Genomic DNA, 25,148 nt, shown 5'->3' on the forward strand with positions numbered 1-25,148 from the left:
ATATATTTGTAATAATGACAATTACAACAATACTGAATGAACACTTTTATTTTAACTTAATATAATACATCAATCAAATCAATTTAGCCTCAAATAAATAATGAAGCATGTTCAATTTGGTTGAAAAAATGCAGAAGAGGAGAAAGTAAAAGTGCAATATGTGCCATGTAAGAAAGCTAACATTTAAGTTCCTTGCTCAGAACATGAGAACATATGAAAGCTGGTGGTTCCTTTTAACATGAGTCTTCAATATTCCCAGGTAGGAAGTTTTAGGTTGTAGTTATTTTAGGACTATTTCTCTCTATACCATTCTTATTTCACATAACTTTGACTATTGGATGTTCTTATAGGCACTATAGTATTGCCAGTGTAACAGTATAGCTTCCGTACCTCTCCTCGCTCCTACCTGGGCTCGAACGAGGTACACATCGACAACAGCCACCCTCGAAGCAGCGTTACCCATGCAGAGCAAGGGGAACAACTACTCCAAGTCTCAGAGTGAGTGATGTTTGAAACGCTATTAGTGCGCACCCCGCTAACTAGCTAGCCATTTCACATCGGATAATCTCGGGAGTTGATAGGCTTGAATTCATAAACAGCAGAGCTGCAGAGCATAAACAGCAAAAACATTTTAGCATTCCTTGCCGTACCTGCAACAAGTTGCGGCGAATGTATTTGCACAGCGAACGCAATCACACAGACAGACACACACACACCTGCAGAAATGTCCGCCGTACACTAAGAGCCAAAATAACCTCGCAAAAAAAAGAGAACTAATCTCTTAAATGCAAATAAACATTTATTCATCTTTTGCAGCACAAGGCAAGATCTGAGACAGCCTCAGGGATGTCATCATCATCTTCAGAGGGGGAGATATTTCAATGCAGAGCAAGCCTCAACAATTACAGTTCAAGTCGCAAGTTTACATACACTTAGGTTGGAGTCATTAACTCGTTTTTAAACCACTCCACAAATCTCTTGTTAACAAACTAGTTTTGGAAAGTCGGTTAGGACATCTACTTTGAATGACAAGTAATTTTTCCAACAATTGTTTACAGACAGATTATTTCACTTATAATTCACTGTGTCACAATTCCAGTGCGTCAGAAGTTTACATTCACTAAGTTGACTGTGCCTTTAAAAAACTTGGAAAATTCCAGAAAATTATGTCAGGGCTTTAGAAGCTTCTGATAGGCTAACTCACATCATTTGAGTCAATTGGAGGTGTACCTGTGGATGTATTGCAAGGCCTACCTTCAAACACAGTGCCTCTGAGTATCTATATCCACAGTAAAACGAGTCCTATATCGACATAACCTGAAAGGCCGCTCAGTTAGGAAGACTACTGTTTACAACTGCACATGGGGACAAAGTCGTACCTTTTGGAGAAATGTCCTCTGGTCTGATGAAACAAAAATAGAACTGTTTGGCCATAATGACCATTGTTCTGTTTGAAGGAAAAAGGGGGAGGCTTGGCTTGCAAGCCGAAGAACACCATCCCAACCATAAAGCACGGGGGTGGCAGAATCATATTGTGGGGGTGTTTTGCTGCAGGAGGGACTGGTGCACTTCACAAAATAGATGGATTCATAAGGGAGGAAAATGATGTGGATATATTGAAGCAACATCTCAAGACATCAGTCAGGAAGTTAAAGCTTGGTCACAAATGGGTCTTCCAAATGTACAATGACCCAAAGCATACTTCCAAAGTTGTGGCAAAATGGCTTAATTAATTAAGGACAACAAAGTCAAGATATTGGAATGGCCATCACAAAGCCCTGACCTCAATCCTGTCAAATGTGTGGGCAGAACTGAAAAAGCGTGTGCGAGCGAGGCCTACATCCTGACTCAGTTACACCAGCTCTGCCAGGTGGAATGGGCCAAAATTCACCCTACTTATTGTGGGAAGCTTGTGGAAGGCTACCTGAAACATTTGACTCAAGATAAACAATTTAAAGGCAATGCTTCCAAATACTAATTCAGTGTATGTAAACTTCTAACCCACTGGGAATGTGATGAAAGAAATAGAAGCTGAAATACATGAAATCATTCTCTCTACTATTATTCTGACATTTCACATTATTAAAATAGAGCGGTGATCCTAACTGACCTAAGACCAGGCATTTTTACTAGGATTAAATGTCAGGAATTGTGAAAAACTGAGTTTTAATGCATTTGGCTAAGGTGTATGTAAACTTCCGACTTCAACTGTACATTAGCCTATACGGGACTTAGACAAGCTCATCTCCCCACTGAACACACTAGACACCCACCTAGTTTGGAGGGCACAAGGACTTAGTGTTCCTTCTTATCACCTCCAAGCAGAACTTTGCACAACTCTGTAATGCCGATCTGTAACCAGAGCCTATCGCTAAAAACAAGGTAGGGCATTTCTCCAGGCAAAGGAGCATCTTGGCTTTCTAAATACAAAAAAAGAGAAAATGGAGTTAGGAAAGTCTACGCAAGCGTACCAGACAGAGGAAAGAGTGGCACACACTAAAGGACAAAACATTTTTTTGGGGGGGGGTGACAGAGTTATATTTGTTTAGATTAAAGTTTGAGTCTGCCTGGCAATCTGTCTTTGACTAGGCTACTTACGCTCTTTCCTCTGATAAACTGGAGTCATTATCGAGAAATAAGCATCTGTTGGCTCTGATTTGTAATAACCTTGGTCTCCGTTGCAGTGTTTCATGATAAATGAATTATCAAGCAAAACAAAAAGGTTAGTGAGGAGAAGAGACAGCGCTGTTCCGCTCTAGTAATAGACTGATTAAAAACAGAGGCTAATGAGGAGGAACACAATACCGTGGCTGTCTGAGTACAGACTGATGGATTGCATCTGGTTTCAGGTTGACAGAGCAAATAATAGTTCACTTGCCGATACACAATTGCATTTGGCTCTTCTTCATTGAATTATTCACTTGGGGAGAAATACACTGAACAAAAATATAAATGCAACATGTAAAGTGTTGGTCCCATGTTTCATGAGCTGAAATAAAAGAGCCCAGCAATGTTCCATATGCACAAAAAGCTTATTTCTCTAAATGTTGTGAACAAATCTGTTTACATCCCTTTTAATGAGAATTTCTCCTTTGCTAAGAAAATCCATCCACCTGACGTGTGTGTCATATCAAGAAGCTGATTAAACAGCATGATCATGACACAGGTGCACCTTGTACAATAAAAGGTCACTAAAATGTACAGTTTTGTCACAACACAATGCCACAGATGTCTTAAGTTGAGGGAGCATGCAATTGGCATACCGACTGCAGGAACGTCCACCACAGCTGTTGCCAGATAATTTAATGTTCATTTCTCTACTAAAAAACACCTCCTACATAATTTTGGAGAATTTGGCAGTGCATCCAGTAAATACCAGATATAACGACACCAGCCCAGGACCTCAACATCCAGCTTCTTCACCTGCGGGATTGTCTGAGACAAGCCACCCGGACAGCTGATGAAACTGAGGAGTATTTCTGTCTGTAATAAAGCCATTCTGATTGGCTGGGGCATGGCTGTGCCGATTGACTGGTTTCCTTATGAACTGTAACCCAGCAAAATCGTTGCATGTTGCATTTATATTTTTGTTCAGTATACATTGACGGGTTTCCTTAGAAGTGGGGAGCTGTCATATTATCCATGTTCAATTTGATGCTCATCTCCCAATCATATAATCTTCTTTGGAGAAGCACCTACCTAGGTAGTATAGGCCTATATAACCTTATTTTCTCAACATATGGTGAGTACTAACTGTTTTATAAGACCACCAGGCATTTTGTAGGCTAAGGCATGTTGGCCTTATCTTGTTTAATTTCAATTCATGTGCATCAACAAGTCCCATATATCAGTGGCTCCGTTCAAATTTCACCAGTCACTTTGTAGAGACGCATTGCTCCCTCTGCCTTAGGTAAACCTACACTAATGAAAACCTGTCAAAACCCAACTCCTCAGTTTAAATGAACAAATAATCTGCTCACACAAGCGAGGGGAAGTCGTTTATAATTAAAAGCATGACTGTACCATTAACAGACACTATAAATAGTACCAATAGCAGGCCTACAGTGAGCAGTGGTCAGGCCCGCTTGCCACCAAGGCAGATTAGTAATATATCCTTCTCGTTTAATAATGCGCTCAAGGGCCATAAATACACCCATCCCTGCTTCATTACAAACGGTTAATGACCATTACGGAGCACAACTCCCCATTGTATAAGTGCTCTCTTGCAGCTGTGATGCAGTCAAGTCAAGACACCCACCCACCCCTCCAAGAACAGCATGGACGAACCGTTAAGAGATGTGTGCAACGATGAGTGGTAAAAGTGAGTCATGTTCTCCACTTTCACCACCGGAAAGAGGGAAATGTAGAATCACGGACGAATAACTTACGCTCAAGAATCTGTCCGAACATGTCAGACATAGGCTAGAAACGGGGACCAACATGTTCCAATTATAGCCATAAATGCATTACTATGTACAAGTCTAACAGTCGTCCGAACCACAGGCTGCAACTTTTAACGATATTGGACGTTGGTAAAAAAAAAAAAGTGGATAAATGTCATCCGCTGCTCACCTTTCCGTCGTGGTAGTTTTATGTGAAGTCAAGGCGAAGAAATGATCACGATGGTGGCGCGTGTCACAACACGAGGCGTAAGCGATTTCAACCAATTCGTGGACCGCTGCAATGATCGACTGTTGCCGTTCTCAAGATGTAACAACTTCAAACAGTTGTTTAGTATTCCGTTTGGAGATCATGCAGACTAGTCCAGAAGTAGGCTAGGCTAAATCTGTTTCCTTACTGTATACTGTGTTGGCCGACTTCATGGGATTTCAAATAGGCATGTGAACCATTAGGCTACATATGGGGAATGAAGTGTTTCTCATGTCAGACAGTCGAGCTCTGTTAATAGAATGTGATTCTTGTTCATGGCTATACACCGCTTTGTGATATGAAGGCGGAGCTACTCCTTAGTTCAAAGCCAACAGGGAGCACAAATTGAAATCACGCCTCCTATGACGCGTTCGAGGTTCAGCCCCAGCAGCCATTGAACATCAAGGGGGTGTGTGGCGTTTGACAGAATGCTTCGATCACACCGACAGTGTTTTGCATTTTGGTACACCAGAATTACAGTCAATTCCAATTAAACTCTGCGTTTGCCTCGCAGCGTTGCTTTGCAGAGGCAGTTGCTGTGCATGCGTTGGATGTATCGAACATATGCGTCAAACTGTATGCGTAGACGGCTTGACAGAAATGGTAGCAGAAGGTGAATGTTGAACATTTGTTGCATACATGTCCAGATGATGCTGCGTACTATTTCTGCGCAATGACGCTGTCGGTGTAATCAAAGAGTTAGATGTCTGTTTAAGGAATTTTGGCTTATTTGTGGGGCTGTTTTAAATAGTCCATAATCACCACCACTGAGCAATGTTGAAAAAGCTATTAATTAATCCTTAAAGGGGAATTTCGCCCTAGGGTAATCTGGTCTTGTTTTCATCATGTCCATGGCATTTCTAGGTCAGTGAGATGTTTCACACATAATTGCCCAGGAGGTCTGGGATTCGCATGCCAAATGATACACCCTATCATGGTATTTTTTTCTCTCATTTTACTGCCATGGTACATTTTTGTAAGGGGATGCATTGAATTCAGCAGGCACTATCGACATTCAGTTGGACAAAGTTGTGATGGGATACGTTCTGCACATGCCACGGTCAATGTGAACCGGAAAGACGTGACACAATGCTGGCCAAACAAGATGTACTGTATGATATGTTTCTAATTTTGTCAAAGTGATTTTCATTGCAAGTTAAAGCGTACCGTTTGCTAGCTAGCGAGCGTTAGCTTGCTGGCTCGCTGACTAACTTTACGTGTATGATCTATGTATAAATAGTATTCGAATCAGAATCCATTTGTATTGCTAGTTATAGCCTAGTGTTACCTAGATAACATTGAACCTAGTTTTGTTAGCTTTATCTACCTGCAGCTATGACAATGTTTGTATTGGTATTAGTATGAGTTGGGATTATCCCAGTTCATTGTTTAGATAGCTAGCTAGCTGTCTAAACAAAAGACTCCACTTCACCAGATGATTACATGACCCATCAAGTTAACCAGGTGTCTTGGGGTGATTACGACCATCTATTGTATTTCATGAAGATGTGTACATGTCTAAACAATAGTGACCCATCCACTTAGCTACATGTGGCTGGGGGGTGGTTATAGAATTTCTTTCACATGACCCGTCAATTTATACAAGTGTATCTGGGGAAACTTTTGCTACTATGCAAGTAACCATTTCACTGTACCGTTTACACCTTCTGTGTCCTGTGCATGTGACAAATAAACATAGATTTTATATAGTGTGTTTTTACCTGAAATGGTAATGTGAAGATCAACATGACCTGTACCAAAATCAGATTAGGAGGACTAGATAAAGTGTATTTTTACCTGGAGTTTTTTCCTTATTGTAGGCTACTACTTTTACCACATTTAGTCTTGAAATCTTTGGTTATTTAGCACATGGCATGTGAATCCTTAAAGTGATGGGTGGGGCTAAGGCGTATGAGGGTGTGAATGATGCTGAATAGGTGTAGACAAAGAAGAGTTCTCCAGTAGGTGTACCAAAACATTCAAGGGCCAGTTTCTCAAAAGTGTGGTTACAAGTTTATCAACTTAAAAAGCAGAATTACTTTCCCGTTGTTCCTCAACTGCAGTGTATGATAGACCATTTTCTAGCTCTGAGTCTCGACTTTTGTCCAATGTAAAAAACAGCATTTAAAAATGTTCTTCATTGTACCGAATCCAGCTGTTGGGGGTCACATATTGTGTATTGCTGGCTAACATACTACTGTGTTACAGGGTGTGGGAAATCAAATACATTTTATGTTTGCTAACTAAGACAGCTAGGTAGGTTGCTAGTTACTGGTAGCCATGTCTATGACAAAAATAGAAGAGATTTTACAATCGGAGATCTATTGTATCACGATTGTAAACCTTTTCACTTTTTAGTCGTAGATATGGTTACTATACAAATTAGCTACCTAAGGCTAGGTTTACGGGCAAAAGTTAGCATATGACTAGCATTGGCTAGCTAGTTAGCCAGGCGCCTGCTAACTTGTTACTATGCCCCGCCGGACCTCCCATTTGTAACTTTTTAGCAAACATGTGCAATACTAGCAACTGTAAATAGTTTTACTAGCTAGCTATATAACATAATTGACGAGGGTTGACAATAGTTATGATTATGACTGTGGATGCGTTTGAAAATCACAAGATATAAGCAAGACACAAGATAGGATTCCAAACAGATGTAAATAACAATGATTGGCTATCCAGCAATCTAGCTAGTTAAGTTTACTAGCTAACAGCGAGGAGAACAATAATTCAACACTTTAATTGTTGTAAATCTCTAAAACTGATAAGCTGGTTTTGTTATAAAAAATATTTGCCTAAGCATGCCTGTTAGACATGGCTGTACAGTAGCTAGATACTGTCTGCTTACCTACCTATGTACATCTGTGCAAAGTTTGAAGGTTATGACATATTTCTTTCTATTAGGATAGAGATTGTTCTAAATGTAATCTCTATGCCTATGTATGCATGTTCAACTAGTCTACCCTAATGTTGTTCTGCTGGGAAAGTCCAGCTCTTGTTCAAACTGTGCAATGCAGAATCATTTATTATGTTTTTTTGTCTTACAGACAATACCATGTGCTTCTTCCTGGAGTGGATCCTTGTTGAGAAACAGAATTCCTTTGCCTGTGTGTGTCATTGTAGCAGAACTGTATCCCGTGAACTGTATCCCTCTCGCTGGATTGGACATTATGCTGGATTTCAAGTTGAAGATTACTCAAGAGCAGCTGAATGGCAGTTTTACCATGACAACCCTCCTTCCACAGTGACAAGTGTTTTCTGAACTTAGTGTATTTTTCTTTGGAATGGTGAGACAGGTGTCTGTCATCATGTCTTAAATATTGTATTGCACACTCACTCCCTTGTATTTTATCTTTTAAATATTCTTTGGATATATCTGCATGACTGTTTGATGCTACAGAGCCCTATACCGCTTATATAAATATTTTCTGTCAATCCATAAAGGCAGACAAATTTGCCAGCTGGATAAGATTGCCTGAAGTGGTGTAGACCTTAACCATCAACTGTTTGGACCTCTTGCAGAAGATTTGCTGGTAATGCACATCTCCTGGAAAGACATGGTTGTGGTGTTAACATTTGACAGTTTTTGTGGAAGAGATGTAGGGCAACACGCCTTTGTGTGTAAAGATGTCCACCGATTGAGACCTAAAAGTTTAGAGACAAACTAGTGTATTGTTTCGGGACAATGAGGGACATGATGGGCTGCTTTTGAGAGGAAAGATCTATCACGTTTTAGGGAAGACCCAGATGCAGACAGTGTCAAAGTAACAAATAAATAAATAAAGGAATACCTAGGATAGGATAAAGTAATCCTTCTAACCCCCCCCCCTTAAAAGAGTTAGATGCACTATTGTAAAGTGGTTGTTCCACTGGATATCATAAGGTGAATGCACCAATTTGTAAGTCGCTCTGGATAAGAGCGTCTGCTAAATGACTTAAATGTAAATGTAAATGTAACAAAAGGAGACAAAGAGCTGTGAGACATCGGTTGGATTTTAAAAACATGAAAAGTGGGATGTATATGGAGGGTACGGGGCAACAGAAGACGAACAGCATAGGGGCTAATGACACTGGCGATGGGGAAAGAGCCGATAAACCGGGGGGAAAGTTTGCGGGACTCCACCCGGAGGGGCAGGTATCGGGTGGACAGCCATACCTTCTACCCGAGACGATACCGGGGAGCCGGGGTCCGGTGGCGGTCCGCTTGTCGTCAATACTTGGAGGTGGTCTTGAGAAGGCTGACCGGGTTCTCTTCCAGGTACGACGACAGCGGCGGACAAACATCTGGGCCGAAGGTATGCCGACCTCTTGCTCAGGGAAGAGCAGGGGCTGATACCCCAGGGAATACTCAAAGGGCGAGAGACCTGCCTTTTGTCTATTTCAAACATAAAAGAGAGCTGAACAACAGTGCATAATTAGAACTACTTTAAATTGCCATGCGTCAAACAACTGTTGTGTTGGCAGTCCCTAGATCAAATATGCTGTACATGACGATTGTGACATAAATACTTTACACCACTGAGTGTAGGCCTAAGTAAAAATACTTGAAAGTACTACTTAAGTCGTTTTTTGGGGTATCTGTGCTTTACTTGACTATTTATATTTTTTAGCAACTTTTACTTTTACTTCACTACATTCTAAAGAAAATGATTTACTTTTTACTTCATACATTTTCCCTGACACCCAAAAGTACTTGTTACATTTTGAATGCTTATCAGGACAGGAAAATTGTCTAATTCACACTCAAAAGAACAACCCTGGTCGTCCCTACAGCCTCTGATCTGGTGGACTCAATAAGCACATGCTTCGTTTGTAAATTATGTTTGAGTGTTGGGGCATGCCACTGGCTATCGTTAAATAAATAAAATGATTTGCTGTCTGGTTTGCTTTATACAGTATAAGGAGTAAAACATGTATAGTTTTCCTTTTGATACTTAAGTATATTTCAGCAATTACATGTGCTTTTCATACTTAAGTATATTTAAAACCAAATACTTTTAGACTTTTACTCAAGTAGTATTTTACTGGGTGACTCACTTTTACTTGAGTCATTTTGGTGTATTTACCTTTAAGTATGAAAATTGGTTACTTTTTCCACCACTGACTTGGTTACGGGTGAGTACCCTTTACTTTCTTATTCTCGTGTTTAAATTATTTTCCCTCAATTGAACCTTTGTTTTATTGTGCCAATAAAAATAAAGACATTTCATTCCATAGCTTAATCCAAACATTTGTGCAGACCAAATACCAGTTCATACACTAACTCAGGTTTAGCTCTATGAAGAGTCAATCATTTGTATTGGGCGACACCTTGTGGATTTATCTCACAAGTGCTCCTCCTAATACAGTAATCCAATGACATGTCAAATACTAAGCCAGCTCAATCACATAATCAAACTAACACTTCAAATAATAACAGTCCATTATCATTTTCATTCATCCAAATAGAAGTTCAATGGTCTGAGAGAATCAAACTACATTTGAAATATTTCTTCTTTCCAAAGCATATAAATAATACACAAACGTTTAAGCATATAGAAACAATAACTCATCGCACATGCATGTTTGTAGCCTCTTATCATCTTCTTGTCATTTTACGGTTGGTATACTTCCCACGCTACTCCATGCATTTGTTGTTGCTTTATCATTCCCAAGTATCTCCCACTGGCTCTGGGCTTCTGCATCTATCCCATCACTCAAATTTACAGGTAACTGTCAAAATACAGGAAACACAAATTAAATAAGGGATACAAGGTATATTGAAAGCAGGTGCTTCCACACAGATGTGGTTCCTGAGATAATAAAGCAATTAACATCCCATCATGCTTAGGGTCATGTTTAAAAATGCCCAGTTGCCCATTATTTTGGCTGCTATGGTTAAAAGAAGAGATTTCGGTGACTTTGAAAGAGGGGTCTGAAAGGAGCATAGGGGCTTTAAAGGGTGTGTGTGTGTCTCAGTCACCAGATCTCAACCCAATAGAACGGCGCCTGAGAGAGCGGTTTGCTAGCCTCATACGAGCCATCCTGATCTCGGCAGGTTTACTATCTGTTTCGCTACATCGATATAATCTGGCCACGATCAGACTCAAACCGTTTGAGACCCTCCCTTCCGTCCACCGTATGGCCAGACCAATCAGCATCCTCTGATAATCTGTGGGGGTGGTTAAATTGTTGATGACAACGAAAATCGAAAATCATAACAACAATGACTGGAGGTTGCTGTTAACCGCTGCTGTAGCAGTATCATGTCAGAACTGAAGGGCATAACTTAATTGAAAGAACAGCAAATAACTGCATTGAAGGCTTTTCTCGGGGGAGAAGATGATTTTCGTTCTTCTCCCGAATGGGTTTGGCCAAGCACTTGATTTACCAGCTAGTTCCACTGGTAGTCAAGAAAATGGGACGGATCAAGAACCCAATTCTCATTGTTGTGTCAACGTGGGTCGCTTTAATGGAGGTTCACATCACATACAAATGGTCAGTATAACTACATAATTTGATATCAAACTAGTCAAAGCTATGTTGAACATTAATTGGACTCCTAGCTAGCAGCATGTATTTGACCTCAAAGACAATATGCCTTGCTCTAACCTAACATTACAATGTTACGGACAGTATGGAAAGTATGATGACTTTTGTTTGGAAGTCCATAACTATTGTTGTACTTTCTAATCTAGACTCTGATGTTGCATCATTTTCTTTCAACCAGGGGAGAGGTCGCAAAAGTGGAGCCAGCCATCAGAGAGAGCTTTGCAGAGTTGGGGAAACTGATCCATACCCGAAGAGGGTGAGTAAACATTGTCACTGAATAAAACCAGTGTCAATTCATGCCCTGGGCCCATATTCATAAAGTGTCTTAGAGTGTTGATCAAGGATCAAGTCCCACCTCTTTGTAACTTCCTAAATATGAGCCCTTGTAATTTTCACCTCCTTCTCAACCCTACCCTGTAGCGCTCAAATTCAAGAGGAAGCCTAACTAGCTGATTTCCCAGGACAATATCTCTGTCATGCTGGGTTGAGAGCTTCTATGTCTGTGTGAGGGGCATGAAGGAACACAGTCAATGTGCATTTTGACATGAAACGTGTTAGCTAAGATAATGGATAAAACAATTTTGCATATGCTTTGCACATACACCAGTAAAATATTTTGTTACATCTGGAAACACAGCAGTGTGTAATATATTCAAAAACATCCAATATGATGCAGGTTTTCCTTTGAGAACTTTCTCAAACTTTAGGCTATAATAATGGCTATTATTGCTAATGCATTGGTGCATGTATTTGTCTTTCAGGTACACCTGTGTTGGCACTGACAACATCCATGCCTACGTTGTCAACAACATCCAGTATTCCGATTGCAACATACAATTTTAGCTGAAGACTTTCTTGGTCTATAGTAATTAGTTAGTTAAATGACAGCTGAGAAATAAGACTGTTGTTGTTTGTTTTGTTACTTGTCCAAACGTACCAGATTAAAACTCATAATTTTTGCTCAATACGGTTGGTGGTGTTTCAACTGTTAACATGATGGATTTTTTCAAATTATGAATTAATCAAGAGGTATAAATTAAAGTTTGCTTTTAACTTTGTTACAGTAGACAACAGAACAATGATGCATGGAAAGTTATACAGATAAAGGCAGATAAAGTTGTACTGATAAATACAAAACTTAAATACAAATACAGATCAATAAGTTGCATTTACAGTGACAACAGTTGATTTGGCCTACCTCTGCTCCTTAACTCCCAATCACTGTCTACCTCAGGGGTCGACAACTGTTTTTGTGTGGAGTGCCAATTTACCCTACCATTTCTAACGATCTGCCAGTTATGATTTTCATATGTGCCACTTGTTTCTATTGAATATCTATTTACCCACACACAGATTCTCTTGGTGAATGATGCAATTAAGTGATAATGCTCGATAAGCCGGTGTTTGGAGGATATATTGGTACGGATTACCACCATATTCAAATACTGATTGACATATTTTTATTAAATGTTAATTTATTCATACTATTTCATCCTTTGACAAGATATAGTCCTGACACAAATCTAGGGTTGCTACCCAAGCCGGCTGGTCGTTCGTTCTATCGGTTCGGTTGCTAGAGACGTGACCCAGTTGTTCAGTCTTTTTGTTCTGTATCTACGTTCGTTCTAAATGTTCCATTACCATACTGGCTGGCAACGTTCTTATCCCTTGCTTGCTAGCTAGACAACTACGACTAACTTAGTCACATCCCCCCAAAATAATAACAACAGTAGCTGCATTTGCATTTGTTTAATCTGTTTTCTAGTGAAATTTATTTGGATACATCCATAACAATGAGCCGATGGCATAGAAAATGTGCTCTCTCTTCAGGACACTGTTGTTCAGAGGAGCTAGCCAACAACACCGTTAACACAATCACTTCAAACACTGAAGATGTGAAGACTGCAAACTAGCTGCACTTTGTTTCGTTTGACCTTTTTTCAATTTGCATTTCTTTGTATATATCCATTTAAAATTATGCCAGGTGATTGATGATTTCGACTGGCTGAGAAACGCTGCCTGCCTGTCTCTCGTCCCGACTCCCAACCTCTACATGTTCATTACTATGTCAACTGCATTTGTTTTCAGCAAACTTAACATGTGTAAATATTTGTATGAACAAAACAACTGAGACATAAACTGAACAAGTTCCACAGACATGTGAGTAACAGAAATGGAATAATGTGTCCCTGAACAAAGGGGGGGTCAAAATCAAAAGTACAGTCAGTATCTGGTGTGGCCACCAGCTGCATTAAGTACTGCAGTGCATCTCCCCCTCATGGACTGCACCAGATGTGCGAGTTCTTGCTGTGAGATGTTACCCCACTCTTCCACCAAGGAACCTGCAAGTCCCCAGACATTTCTGGGGGGGAATGGCCCTAGCCCTCACCCTCCGATTCAACAGGTTCCAGACGTGCTCAATGGGATTGAGATCCGGGCTCTTCGCTGGCCATGGCAGAACACTGATATTCCTGTCTTGCAGGAAATCACGCATAGAATGAGCAGTATGGCTGGTGGCATTGTTATGCTGGAGGGTCATGTCAGGATGAGCCTGCAGGAAGGTTACCCCATGAGGGAGGAGGATGTCTTCCCTGTAATACACAGCATTGAGATTGCCTGCAATGACAACAAGCGCAGTCCAATGATGCTGTGACACACCGCCCAGACCATGACGGACCCTCCACCTCCAAATCGATCCCGCTCCAGAGTACAGGCCTCGGTGTAACGCTCATTCCTTCGACGATAAATGTGAATCCGACCATCACCCCATGTGAGACAAAACTGCGACTCGTCAGTGAAGAGCACTTTTTGCCAGTCCTGTCTGGTCCAGCGACGGTGGGTTTGTGCCCATAGGTGACATTGTTGCCGGTGATGTCTGGTGATGACCTGCCTTACAACAGGCCTACAAGCCCTCAGTACAGCCTCTCAGTCTGAGCACTGATGGAGGGATTGTGTGTTCTTGGTGTAACTCGGGCAGTTGTTGTTGCCATCCTGTACCTGTCTTGCAGGTGTGATGTTCTGATGTACTGATCCTGTGCAGGTGTTGTTACACGTGGTCTGTCACTGCGAAGATAATCAGCAGTCCGTCCTGTCTCCCTGTAGCGCTGCCTTAGGCGTCTCACAGTACGGACATTGCAATTTATTGCCCTGGCCACATCTGCAGTCCTCGTGCCTCCTTGCAGCATGCCTAAGGCACGTTCACGCAGATGAGCAGGGACCCTGGGCATCTTTATTTGGTGTTTTCAGAGTCAGTAGAAAGACCTCTTTAGTGTCTTATGTTTTCATAACTGTGACCTTATTTGCCTACCGTCTGTAAGCTGTTAGTGTCTTAACGACCGTTCCACAGGTGCATGTTCATGAATTGGTTATGGTTCATTTAAACTGTGTTTAAACCCGTTATACTGAAAATCTGTGAAGTTATTTGGATTTTTACGAATTATCTTTGAAAGACAGGGTCCTGAAAAGGGGACGTTTCTTTTTTTGCTGAGTTTATATCCCGAATCATTGCTGGATAAAATAATATATAATTATACAAACAGAAAAACTGTGGATTTTTCTCCATCCACCCATTATTCAGAATATATCATTTTCATTGTCATGGCACACTTTGTTTGAGAGCTATTGACGATTGAATGCCAGAGAATTAAAAAAAACTTTCACCAGAAAAAAAGCGGGGGATTTTTCTCCATCCTCCCCTGATTCAGAATATATCATTTTCATAGTCATGGCATTGAGCGATAGCCCTGGTTCCCACAGACACAGTAGTATATGTTTTGTGCCTGGCTGAATCCTATGTCACAGCCACTGACAAAGCACTTGTCTCGAATCCTTACATCGTAGCGCAGCAGGAGAGAGTGGTTTCATCAATTTATAACCATTAATATCAAATAATTTGATTTGAAACAAAAAAAATCTTTCTGTTGGCAAGATTAATATGAGATGAAAGGCGAGTGTGATCTTCACAGCAGTGGGGGCAGATGTTTTGATCAAGAGAGACCTTTAGAAAACATGTACATTTTCTCTAAAACCAGACATACAGATGCATTTTCAGTTACAGTATAAGGAAGGTGAAGTCTTATGGTTTTTGGTTAATGGTTTTTATAATTTGATTACAGTGATCCCTCGCCACTTCGCGGTTCACTTATCGCGGATTCGCTATTTCGCGGATTTTCATAATGCATTTTTTATTTTTTTTTGGTGCATTGTGCTCTGCATTCTGATTCGCTAAAAACTCACTCCCGCTTCTTGTATCAAAACATGCTACGAATTGTGCTATCATTTTGTCGTCTCGTGCAGTTATGTGTACGTACATAAAACAGCTTGGCAAATTTACATTAAGTTGGCCAGGAAGGAAGGAAGGACTAACGCTTGGTCGCTTAGCAACCATGGTGCGAATGGCCACTGAACTTAAGCGAGTAGCTGAGGAATGGGACCCTTTGATGAGCCGTTCATTACAGTTCTCCAACGTAATCGATGGTGGCATGTCGGTGTACAAGGATCTTTTTGCAAAGAAGAAAAAAGAGCGACAACAGCTGCCTATCACTATGCTCTTCTCCCGAACAAACACACCTGCACCGCGGGCTTCAGAAGAAGAGAACACTGCAGAGCGCAGTCAGGATGCAGCGGCCCAGTCTGAAGAGCAGTGAAACGGCCTACACGTGAGTCACTGTATTTGTATACATGTAATAGTTGCTAATTGTAAAAAAAAAAGAAGTTTTCTATTTCGCGGATTTCACTTATCGCGGGTCATTTTCGGAACGTAACCCCCGCGATAAACGAGGGATTACTGTATACTATAAGTCATTTCAAACCTTATTCATACAGTTTTGTTGAATAGGAAATAAGTCATAAAATATTTCATATTTTTATCATATTTGTACTGTGTACTTGAGTTCGTGTCCTCAACAGTGACTACACCTCAGCATTTTATAAAAAAAATATACCAGAATGGTGAGATTGTAACCTTTCTTGGAGTATGCAGCATTACTTGTTATTGTTTATGATCTTCTCATGATAAATTATTACTTTCGGGGATAACGTAGATTACATTTTAGATTAAATGCAGTTCCATTTTTTAGAAAGCATGTAAATCATTTCAAGTCTTATTCATACAGTTTTGTTGAATCGGAAATACGTCAAAATATTTCATATTTTTAGCATATTTGTACTGTGTACTTAAGCTTGGGTCCTCAAAAGTGACTGCAACTCAGAATATTATATTTTAGATTACATGTAGCTACCTTTTAAAAATCTCTACAGGATGTGGGTCCCCTGCGGGACGGTTGAGCTAATGTAGGCTAATGCGATTAGCATGAGGTGGTAAGTAAAAATAACAATTCCCAAGACATAGACATATCTGATATTGGCAGAAAGCTTAAATTCTTGTTAATCTAACTGCACTGTACAATTTACAGTAGCTATTTCAGTGAAAGAGGAGAATGCACAATTTTGAACTTGAAACGTTATTAATAAACCAATTAGGCACATTTGATACAACATTTTGAACAGACATGCAATGGTTAATTGAATGAGTCTAAAACTTTGCACATACACTGCTACCATCTAGTGGCCAAAATCTAAATTGCGCCTGTGCTAGAATAATACATTATTGCCTTTCTCTTGCATTTCAAAGCTACATTTTTTTTTTTTTTTATAATGTTTTTTGCTTTGTATTATCTTTTACCAGATCTATTGTGTTATATTCTCCTACAGTAATTTCACATTTCCACAAACTTCAAAGTGTTTCCTTTCAAATGGAATCAAGAATATGCATATCCTTGCTTCAGGTCCTGAGCTACATACCCAAAATGTCATTTGGGTATGTCATTTTAGGTGAAAAGGGGCGGATCCTTAAGAGGTTTTAAGCACAGTCTGCAGTCTCATGAGAAAGTATGTGGTCTAAGGGGACATTAACATCTGTCTAAACTCCACTGCATGCAGAATTTTCACCAATCATAAGTCATGTTACATTACTAGTAGAACTAGTGTTTTATCTTTAGTCATGTTTTTGGTTGTCATAGATCTAAACCTCTTGGCTACACTATGTCCATGTTAATTCAAATCCCCTATATGTTCTTACCAATATGGTGTTAAGGTGCTTCCAAAACCGTATTGTTTTCTAATATTCCTTTCTCGGCCACTAGAGAACTTGGATGAAGCTGAACAAATGGAGGGGTGTCTTGAAGATAAGGATTGGAGACTGTTTCTTGACCCAAGTGATGAGTCTGATTCCTCCAATGATGTGGGGCGGCAGGGTAGCCTAGTGGTAGAGCGTTTTACTTGCTATATTGTATTTACTTCGCCACCATGGCCTTTTTTTTGCCTTTACCTCCCTTATCTCACCTCATTTGCTCACATTGTATATAGACTTATTTTTCTACTATATTATTGACTGTATGTTTGTTTTACTCCATATGTAACTCTGTGTTGTTGTTTGTGTCTAACTGCTTTGCTTTATCTTGATCAGGTCGCAATTGTAAATGAGAACTTGTTCTCAACCTGCCTACCTGGTTAAATAAAGGTGAAATAAATAAATAAATAAAACCGAAAGGTTGCAAGTTCGAATCCCCGAGCTGACAAGGTACAAATCTGTCGTTCTGCCCCTGAACAAGGCAGTTAACCCACTGTTCCTAGGCCGTCATTGAAAATAAGAATTATTTCACAAGTCATATCACGATCAAATTTGAACCATCTTTTGTTATTTTTTAATTAGTCCACTCTTGGTAGTCCCAAAATATGTTGCATGTCAGCAATGATGTTTTCAAAATATAGGACTTTCAAGATGCCAAGTGTAGCATGCCACATCATCATGTTGCTCAAAAAACAATTGTGCTATTGTGTGTGTTTTTTCGCATTATTTGTAATTTATTTTGTACATAATGTTTCTGCCACCATCTCTTATGACCGACTAGAGCTTCTGGATATCAGAACAGCGATTACTCACCTCGTACTGGACAAGGTTTAACAGATACATTCACATATGAAGACAAGCCTGACCTCTTGGGCCCCAAGTGACTTTTCCCTAGCTGAGAAGGGAAAAGTGCAACTGCCAACAGTATAGTCCAAAAGGAGACATTCTAATGACAAGTATCTCACATAAGCATATTATGTAAATAAAACATCTTATTTATCTATGTTACCTAACTAATTCTGATTCAGCTCCCACAGTAGTTTCTCCTATCCTCTCAAGCTCTGTCAGGTTGGATGGGGAGTGTTGGTGCACAGCTTTTTTCAGGTCTCTGAAATATTCGATCGGGTTCAAATCTGGCTGGGCCACTCAAGGTCATTCAGAGACTTGTCCCGAAGCCACTCCTGCGTTGTCTTGGCTGTGTGCTTAGGGTAAATGTGCTGTTTGAAGGTGAACCTCCCCCAGTCTGAGGTCCTGAGCTCTCAGGAGCAAGTTTTCAACAAGGATCTCTTTGTACTTTGCTCCATTCATCTTTCCCTTGATCTTAACTAGTCACTGAAAAACATCCCAACAGCATGATGCTGCCACCACCATGCTTCACCGTAGGGATAGTGCCAGTTTTCCTCCAGACGTGACGCTTGGCATTCAGGCCAACGAGTTCAATCTTGGTTTCATCAGACCAGAGAATCTTGTTTCTCGTGGTCTGAGAGTCTTTAGGTGCCTTTTGACAAACTCCAAGTGGGCTGTCATGTGTCTTTTACTGAGGAGTGGCTTCCGTCTGGCCACTCTAACATAAAGACATGATTGGTGGAGAACTGCAGAGATGGTTGTCCTTTTGGAAGATTCTCCCATCTCCACAGAGGAACTCTAGAGCTCTGTTAGAGTGACCATCGGATTCTTGGTCATCCTCCCTGACCAGGGCCCTTCTCTCATGATTGCTCAGTTTGGCCTGGTGGCCAGCTCTAGGAATAGTCCTGGTGGTTCCAAACTTATGTTTCAAGAATGATGGAGGCCACTGTGTTCTTGGGGACCTTCAATGCTGCACACATTTTCTGGTACAATTCCCCAGATCTACGGACAATTGCTTCGACCTCATGGCTTGGTTTTTGCTCTGGCATGCACTGTCAACTGTGGGACCTTACAGTTGATGTTTAAAGTTTACATCCACCTTAGCCAAATACATTTAAACTCCGTTTTTTCACAATTCCTGACATTTAATCCTAGTAAAAATTCCCTGTCTTAGGTCAGTTAGGATCACCACTTTATTTTAAGAATGTGAAATGTCAGAATAATAGTAGAGAGAATGATATATTTCTTTCATCACATTCCCAGTAGGTCAGAAGTTTACATACACTCAATTAGTATTTGGTAGCATTGCCTTAAAATTGTTTAACTTGGGTCAAATGTTTCGGGTAGCCTCCCACAAGCTTCCCACAATAAGTTGGGTGAATTTTGGCCCATTCCTCCTGACAGAGCTGGTGTAACTGAGTCAGGTTTGTAGGCCTCTTTGCTCGCTCACGCTTTTTCAGTTCTGCCAACAAATTTTCTATAGGATTGAGGTCAGGGCATTGTGATGGTCACTCTAATACCATGGCCATTTTGCCACAACTTTGGAAGTATGCTTGGGGTCATTGTCCATTTGGATGACCCATTTGCGACCAAGCTTTAACTTCCTGACATGTCTTGAGATGCTTCAATATATCCGCATCATTTCCTTCCCTCACGATGCCATCTATTTTGGGAAGTACACCAGTCCCTCCTGCAGCAAAGCAGCCCCACAACATGATGCTGCCACCCCCGTGCTTCATGGTTGGGATGGTGTACTTCGGCTTGCAAGCCTCCCCCTTTATCCTCCAAACATCACAATGGTCATTATGGCCAAACAGTTCTATTTTTGTTTCATCAGACCAGAGGACATTTCTCCAAAAAGTACGATATTTTTCCCCATGTGCAGTTGCAAACCGTAGTCTGGCTTTTTCATGGCGGTTTTGGAGCAGTGGCTTCTTCCTTACTGAGCGGCCTTTCAGGTTATGTCGATATAGGACTCGTTTTACTGTGGATATAGACACTTTTGTACCTGTTTCCTCCAGCATCTTCACAAGGTCTTTTCCTGTTGTTCTGGGATTGATTTGCACTTTTTGCACCGAAGTACGTTCTTCTCTAGGAGACAGAAAGCTTCTCCTTCCTGAGTGGTATGACAGCTGCGTGGTCCCATGGTGTTTATAATTGAGACCTATTGTTTCTACAGATGAATGTGGTACCTTCAGGCATTTGGAAATTGCTCCCAAGGATGAACCAGACTTGTGGAGGCCCACAATTTGTTTTCTCTTGGCTGATTTCTTTTGATTTTCCCATGATGTCAAGCCAAGAGGCACTGAGTTTGAAGGTAGGCTTTGAAATACATCCACAGGTACACCTCCAATTGAATCAAATGATGTCAATTAGCCTATCAGAAGCTTCTAAAGCCATGACATAATTTCCTGGAATTTTCCAAGCTGTTTAAAGGCACAGTCAACTTAGTGTTTGTAAACTTCTGACCCACTGGAATTGTGATACAGTGAATAATAAGTGAAATAATCTGTCTGTAAACAATTGTTGGAAAAATGACTTGTGTCATGCACAAAGTAGATGTCCTAACCGACTTGCCAAAACTATAGTTTATTAACAAGAAATATGTGGAGTGGTTGAAAAACGAGTTTTAATGACTCCAACCTAAGTGTATGTAAACTTCTGACTTCAACTGTATATAGACAGGTGTGTGCCTTTCCAAATCATGTCCAATCAATTGAATTTATCAGAGGTGGACTCAATCATGTTGAAGAAACATCTCAATGATGATCAATTGAAACAGGATGCACCTAAGCTCAATTTCGAGTCTCATAGCAAAGGGTCTGAATAGTTTTTTAAATTAAATGTTTTAATTGAACCTTTATTTAACTAGGCAAGTCAGTTAAGAACAAATTCCTATTTACAATGACGGCCTAGTGGGGAACAGTGGGTTAACTGCCTTTTTTACCTTGTCAACTCGGGGATTCGATCCAGCCACCTTTCGGTTACTGGCCCTACGCTCTAACCACTAGGCTACCTACCACCCCAAAGTTATGTAAATTAGCTATTTCTTTAAAAAAACATTTTTTATTTGCAAACATTTTTTAAAACCTATTTTCGCTTCGTCATGATGGGGTATTGTGTGTAAATTGAGAAAAAAATAATTGAATCCATTTTAGAATACGCCTGTAATTAACAAAATGTTCAGCTAGTTTAACTTAATGACAAATCAACAATGCCTAACTGTACAAAGTATGTAAATACATATTTACAAGTCATCAGTACAATAATAAATCATGAATAACTTACAAAGGTCCATTTTAAAGCATCTGTCATAAACCTAATGTTTCATATTTCCAAGTGTAAACCATGAACACCTGTGCATTTCAATTGTTGCCCATCAAATTTCATAGGTCCGTTGATAGTGTGCATCCTTGCACAAACGATCTCTATTGGCCACAGATATGTCACTTACTGAACAAAGGCATAAAATACAAGTGAAAATGGTCAAAGGTTATAAAGATAACTTTGTCAGAAGGGAATGTTCATGCTACGTAAACATACAGTATGTCTCTCAGTGAGATTCCATACAGAGACATGCCTGTCTAATATTTAGTCCAACTTTTCTCATCTTCCTTTGGTAGTCATGAGTACAAAGTCCCACAGTGTAAAATTCACCATTCCAATATAAAACACAATCACCCCGAACTGTCTTTAAAAGTCAGTCAGTCCATCGCTGAAGTTAGATGGAGGTGCTTATTTTTGGGGTGTGGAATTATTGGGAGGTACCACCCACTCCAGACAGTCAGGGAATGAGAGAGAGAAAGTGTCGGGTACACAAAAAGACAGCTGTAAGGGTAAAACAGTATGGGGCGAGGGCAGGAGTGAGGGCTGATGCAAAGGAACACGGACTGGAGACAAAGCAAGGGTGAGTCCTTGGGTAAAGAGGATTCCGCAGCGGTAAACCCCGGGGTTAGGGAACAGGAAAAGTTATTGGAACGAGGGAAGGCGCCTGAGATTAGGGCAAAGGTGAACCTTTGAGTCGAGTGCTGGGGTCAGGGAAAGGGCAATTTCTTGGGGAGAGAATGTTGGCAAGTGCTAGGCTTTAGGCGTAGGGCTCAGTGAGTGAATGTATGAATGTCGTTGGGGAGACTGAGGGAGCCTGGGGAGTCAAGCCCTCGACTTTGGCAGCTCTGACTGCAGCGGCAGCACTGGATCCACATGACACTGCTGGTAAAGTCCTGCCGGCCGCCGGGGCAGAGAAAGCGAAGGCACACTGTGCGCGTCAGAGAAGGAGTGCAGCAACGGCTGTCAGCACATGAGCCACAGGAACGAGGACGATACCGGCGCGCCGTAGAGCAGCTGGCAAACGTGATCCGGACAGGCTTACGAGGGGATATTGTGCGTTGGCACTTCTTCCCTTTCTGTAGGAAGAAGGTCAGAATACATACATCCTACCATGAGGATAGCTGTGAATTACACATGGTACAATTACTACCTGTCTAGTGGTACATGTATTTGTTGATCTAGGACTATTGTGTTTCTTGTCATTGAAAAAGTGTGTACGTTCATTCACACATTGTCCATGCCTTAACTTGAAAGAAGGGGTGGGGCCAAGATCACACTGCCGGAGCTGGCACAGTCGTGTCTCTTTGACCAATCGATACTCAGCATTGCTATTGGTTACTCGGCTGAAAATGCCCAACCCACAGGTGTTTGAGCAAGGCGACCAGTCAGTGGTTTGCAGGTTGAGGAAAATAAGGTATGGGAATGTGGGGAGGAGATCCACTCTGTAAGAAGAGAGGGCCAATCATGGAGCATGGGGAACACCATTCTCATCTGAGTGATACAAAATGTATAGTACATCAAAAAGTGGGCATCATTGTGTACCTTGATATGGGCCCTCAGCACTTGAGTCCCATGGAGTGGGAGCCATGAGCAGCTCGTTGCTGTCCAGATCAGGGTTCTGGGGTGGGAAGGGCAATGGACCATAGTCAACCTTTTTGGTTGTCATCGTCACAGAGCCACTCCTCGCAGCAGCGGTCGGGCAACCTGGCCAGCCGGGGCCGGGAGCAGCGCCAGTCTGGCAAGGGTACCTGGCTGGAGGCACACGGGCATGCAGCCCACCACTCCGTCCATGCAGCTGCACTGGTGCTGGCAGCTGGGCTGGAAGTCCTCCCCGTGCTGGTAGACCCGGTCATTCAGCTCACAGGGACGACCCATGGCCTCAGCTGGGACAGGAGCAATACAACAGAGGCACAAGGTTATAACGATGAGGCTAAATCATTGTTGTACAATCATTGTTGCTTTTGTACATATACTTATATTCATTAGTCTTAGCATTGTCAATAGAATTATCAGTGCCAATCAGAAGGTGGATAGGAAATGTCATTTACAGCATAAATGTGTCCAGTCCCACCCTCCTTAACCCGAGGTCATGTCGATGTCCATGTCCATGCCCTTACCTCGACACAGGCCTGTCTCTGGGTCACCTCCAAGCCCTAAGTGGCAGTGCAGGCCCTTGATGTGGTCACACGGTTGGCTGGGGCTACAGTCCTGGTTGTACTGTTTGGTGCACACCTTACAGCAGCCACAGGAGTCGGTCACCCAGTTGACGCCCGGTGGGCATGAAGGCGGTGAGGCGGGGCCCGAGCACTGCCGCGGGCATCCACCCTGCACTTGGGAAACAAAGCGTGAGGATTGAGAGTTGGTGTGGTGTGGGCACTGCAGGGAACTGGGGATGGGCATGCATTTGGTGTTAGAAGCCCCCGCAGAGGAGGGTTTGTGCAATGCCTGAGGAAATATCCAGAAATATCCAGAATATTTTTTGGGAATAAAATGGATACCTTGAATAAATTTACCCAGAGATTAAACCACCCAAATACTACTAAAGCCCTCTTGGTTATCCACAGGTAAAAGGCTTATTTTAAATAGCTGATTTGAGCTACATATATTAACCTAACACTGAGCAGGGATTCCTCTCCAAATGATCTGAATGTGTATCCTAGTATCCTAATCGTTTAAACTGTGAGTGTACAAAAAGAGGTCATATGATTTAGAACAATGCTTTCATCCAATCTGGCAGCCTGTTCTACACAAGCAGTGTCGATGCGTCACGTGGGGGAAATTCTGTTTTTTCATGTCACAATATATCATCAGTAAAAAAAATAGCTTCAACTAATAAAGCGTACGTGATCGCCTTCCCATTGTATTGTTGTTTTGGTAAATGTTCCAACTTTTCCAAATGTTTTATCTTGCAATTTTCGTTGAGTAAGGCAGCTCCAAAATTCAGCTGTTTCATTCTCGTTTGGTGCTTTCTGTGGTAGAGGGGCAGAAAAAGTACAGAGCGTAGGCATCTTTGATCTTCTCTGGTTGCGTGTGATTGGCTCAGGGTGCTGTCACTCATGAGGACACTGTAGCACCTGTTGGGAGAGCTAGCCAGAAAAAGCCCCTCTTCAGTGCTCCATTGATTTAAAGTAGAAGTGCCCGCCCAAGAAGGCTCATTGTCATTGGCCAAAGAAAAATCAATGTCTTATGCCTGGAAACTTTGATTGGACTGATGTGTCAGAGTGGTGAGGAGGAACTCTGTGGGCCCTTCGTGTCCAGAAGTAATTTAGACATTCATTGTAGCCATTGGCACTCTGTAGAGTTGGTATTTCCTCAAGTTTTCTTGTGTCAATTAACTTGTGGCATTCCAATTTAATCACACGATAGTCTGTTTAAAAAAAGGTTAAGGGTACAAGACTGTACATATCTGTCTGTGTTGGCAAAATCACTACATATCCCATCGAGCCAAACGGGTATAGGCTGCCCGTTGTCACATTTCCAAGACCAAATGTCCAGCTAACCCTACACCAATGATGCTGGTGGAACTCAAAACTGAACTTGGATCCACGTTAAGTAGCAACGATATCCTTCGCCACCGTTGTCTTGTGACACAACAGATGGCTCAAACCAGTCATGACTTTCAAACAAAACAATATATGTGAATTTCTTTCGAGCAAATGAC

At 41.4% G+C, this 25,148-nt stretch overlaps 1 protein-coding gene, 2 long non-coding RNA genes and 1 pseudogene across 3 annotated transcripts in view; 2 read left to right on the top strand and 2 right to left on the bottom strand.

Annotated features, from left to right (window-relative positions):
* LOC139552002 (LIM domain transcription factor LMO4-B-like) overlaps positions 1-4,983 on the bottom strand; it is a 35,982-nt gene extending 30,999 nt beyond the window's left edge. Inside the window, exon 1 of the mRNA XM_071363342.1 lies at positions 4,573-4,983. The gene's annotated coding sequence lies outside the window, so the exon portion shown is untranslated. The remainder of the gene's footprint in view (positions 1-4,572) is intronic.
* On the top strand, positions 4,176-7,989 carry LOC139552003 (uncharacterized). Its single transcript, XR_011670360.1, has 2 exons — positions 4,176-4,321; positions 7,701-7,989. It is a non-coding gene; the product is annotated as an uncharacterized lncRNA (long non-coding RNA).
* A 2,853-nt stretch (positions 7,990-10,842) lies between these two features.
* LOC139552004 (uncharacterized) lies at positions 10,843-12,149 on the top strand. Its single transcript, XR_011670361.1, has 3 exons — positions 10,843-11,130; positions 11,363-11,440; positions 11,946-12,149. It is a non-coding gene; the product is annotated as an uncharacterized lncRNA (long non-coding RNA).
* A 3,927-nt stretch (positions 12,150-16,076) lies between these two features.
* On the bottom strand, positions 16,077-25,091 carry LOC139551677 (CCN family member 1-like; annotated as a pseudogene).
* Between the last annotated feature and the right edge of the window lie 57 nt (positions 25,092-25,148).

This window comes from Salvelinus alpinus, chromosome 24 (genome assembly GCF_045679555.1).
Source record: "Salvelinus alpinus chromosome 24, SLU_Salpinus.1, whole genome shotgun sequence".
In the NCBI taxonomy this organism is placed as follows: Eukaryota; Metazoa; Chordata; class Actinopteri; order Salmoniformes; family Salmonidae; genus Salvelinus; species Salvelinus alpinus.